Raw genomic sequence first — 3,567 nt, forward strand, 5'->3', positions numbered from 1 at the left:
AGTTCATTTCATGGCCCCACTAAGTCTACTCGTAAAACCACTCGATACAAATGACATCAATGCCACAAAACAAGCATTGCCAAAAGTATTGTGGGAACCAGGCATTCTGTGAGAGTTGGGGTAGCTAATCCCAAAACTCTAACAACAATATCGTAGTCACCATCATGCTTAAGGTCCTAAAATGTCAAAAGACAAACACAAAAAAAAATAATAATAAAAAAATAAAAAAAATAAAAAATAAAACACCAAGGTCAAAGACTTCACCCCCCATACGGAAGTAAGTCGACCAAAATCAAGCAAATCCTTACCAAGGACTTAAAACAACAATGGTGATCCCCACAGATCAACCAACTCACGACTATGCACAATGCAACGAAGAAAAGAGACTCACTCCTCGTAAAGTCCCTAACATAAACCAAGAAAAGAGGAAAAACCTTGCTTTCCTGCAAGTGTCAAAAAACGAAAACATGAAAGAAATGAAACAATCTTCCCACCTTAGGGAAGTGGACAAGGCAAAATGAAACAAGCTATGGTAACTCCCTAACGAGGAATTCCACTACGAAAACATTGCAAAAGTCCGTAAGGACACTACGCGCAAACAAAAAAAGCCTAGACACCATATGTCATGCGAGAATGAAACAATGGTAACATTAAACATGGCAATTAATGCATATAACAAGGGAATGCACTGCTATAATGATAAACATACCCACATAAGTAAAATCAGTGATATATGCAACACGTCTCCGTGTAGGCACAGAATCATATTACTAAAGCACAACAATAACATAGCATCTCTAAGCATATAAATGAGGAATGCGAATACCATACGATAAGAAGACAAATGTGGACACACCTCCACTTACTCATGCATCATGATATCATAAAGATAACTACTAACATGGTAAGAAATGAAATTGCAGAAACAATGCAACAAATGAACCCTATGGACATCGTGTCCTAGTGTGTCAAAGTGAAAAGGAAGATCAGTTATAGCCATGATCTAACTCCAAAAACCAACGTGATAACAACCTGTCTCAAAACCAAAGTGAGTTCTTACCACAATGATAGGACCCAAACAATCAATCTTTAAACCTCAAGGTGACACGACAAGTGACACTAACAATACAATGATCTTGCTACCCAAAACATTAATCAATCAACTCAATCCCAAGTGTGTTTTCACGCAAAAAGAACTCAAAAGATATGGCAACTATAGCCATACCAACAATAACCAATTAATCACTATGACTGATCCCAAAACAACCACCAATCACAGTCCCAACACCGAACACACAAAACGTAATTTAAGAGACCCTTTGCCTCTAATAATCCTCAAAACTCACATCATCATCATCATTGATCAAACTAACCACGCCTATCGAAACAAAACCAATATCGATTCCATCCGAACTGCACTTATAGCAAGCCAATACGGTAGTATGACAGTGCCATGCACCCGCCTACAACGTACCCGCCCATAAAAGTCACAATCTCAGAAGAATCATCCCGGACAAACAAGGAGCCTAAGAGGTCCACAACCTCATCATGGCCCAAACCTAACAAATCCTCAATCAATCCATAAAGCCTAAGGCTATGCTTAACGATTCACCTCACAAGAGCCTAAACAAAATGTGTCTTTCCACTTATCCTAAAACCAATACTAGGTCGACAACAACCTACACCACCATGAAACTATGACAACAATCACCATCAACCTCAACTCGTGCCTTAATGACCAATCCCATGTCACGCCAAATTGATAAGTGCCGAATATTGCATATTCAAGCGCCTTTATTTGCATTAGTTAAGTCCATTAGCTGTCTATACTGAATATATTAGCCGTAATTGCATTCTTTTGTCTATTTTCAGGTTGGTTCCCCTAAGAGAAGTAAAAGTAACGCTTTGATGAGTTTTTGAAGATCAAAGCACGCCGTTGCCAGGAACCATCATTTTAGCCAAGTCAAGTAATCCACGGAACTCATGAAGTTCGATGCACAAAGTCTAAGGAAGAAAAATAGCGTCAACAGTTCGTACAAAAGGAGGTTTAAGAGCATATATATTCAAAGCAGATCCAAGAAGGTACCGGCGCTCGCCAAAGTCTCCAGTAGTATTTCACAGAGCGGGGCCCCACCGTGTCTCGCGGGCCCCCACCATCAAGCACCGCTGGCGCCTGCCATACCCTCGTGGGTGCCCGCCAAATATGCCAGTGCACTCGAGAAGGTGCGGGCACCCGCCCTACGCCTGCGGGCGCCCGTCACATAGTAAATAGCTCTACATTGTTTCTTCAAATGCTATCCCTTTGATCCTTTTGTGTGGTCCTGAATTATCCTAGGGTTGGTGAGCCACGAAAATGGAGGGAAAATGAGATTATTTTGGCTAGATAAGGGCTTGGAGGCTATGTTTTTGGGGATCTCACATTTTAGCAAGCTTCTAGAGAGAAAAATATTGTAAAGTGAGGGGTTTGTGTGTTCTTGAGCTCAAAGGGCAAAAATGGTAGGGATAATAATCATCTCTCCTTCATCAATTGCTTCTATGGGTAACTAACTCCCTATCTAGGGAGGTGATGAAGCCCTCTCTAGTAAGCATGTTCTAGTCTTGGTTTACTTTGGGGAAAATGATGTATATATGTGATTGCTCCATAATCTAGAGCTTACACTTGATGTAATGAACTGAATTTGATATAAATGATCATGTTGAATCTGCTATCTTGTCTTAGAATGTATGTTCTCATGGTTGTATTGCTTGATTTTTCATAATGACAATGAAAATGAGATTGTGGAATGGTTTAAATGGCATGTTGTATGAGAACCTTGTTAGTCCATGGCTTAGGATTTCCCTTTGATGGATTAATCTTGATTTTTAACTTCATGTGCTTTTATCATTTAATTGAAGGCTTGATAATCTCTAGCTTAGTGAGCATGTCTAAGGCTACACCCTAGTTTAGGTAGTTAAAGCATGTAAAACTTTGATAGGTTATTCTTGCCTATCAATCTCATGAACTTCTTGAAGGTAATGTAGCAATTTTGTGTTGTTGTATTCCATGATTACATATATATATTGTTTCCTCAAGTTAATATCAACTAGCATGTTAATAGGGTAGGTAATGGATTCACTTCCCTAGATCTCTCTTTCTAGATTTCTTTCTCTTGAATTCCTTGCATCTATAGTTTATTGTGCATTTCAATTCTAGTTACTAAGTGACAAACCAATTAAAACTCTATACAGTTTCATCAAACTAAAAGTGAATTTAAAGGCCTCAGTTGCATAAACTAGTAGTCTTAGTGGTTCGACTCACCCGTCCAATAGCCCTATTTTACAATGATTTATGCTATTGCAAAGGGTTGATTTATTATAGATCGAATCTTAACCGATCAATTTTTGGCGCTGTTGCCGGGGACTGCAAACGGTTTTGTAACCGAGGTTTTAGGATTAACTTTGGTTTGATTGTGAATATTATGTTCTGGTTGATATTTTATTGTTGGTTTCAACTAATTTATGTTGCAAGTATTCTAGTGAAATTCTAGGTACTCAAGGCTTGCCGAGGGAAAGCTAGCAAATTTGTAA

Source organism: Cornus florida, unplaced genomic scaffold (assembly GCF_030987335.1).
Source record: "Cornus florida cultivar Cherokee Brave unplaced genomic scaffold, ASM3098733v1 CherokeeBrave_3.0.0_Hap2_Chr10, whole genome shotgun sequence".
NCBI classification, from domain to species: domain Eukaryota; kingdom Viridiplantae; phylum Streptophyta; class Magnoliopsida; order Cornales; family Cornaceae; genus Cornus; species Cornus florida.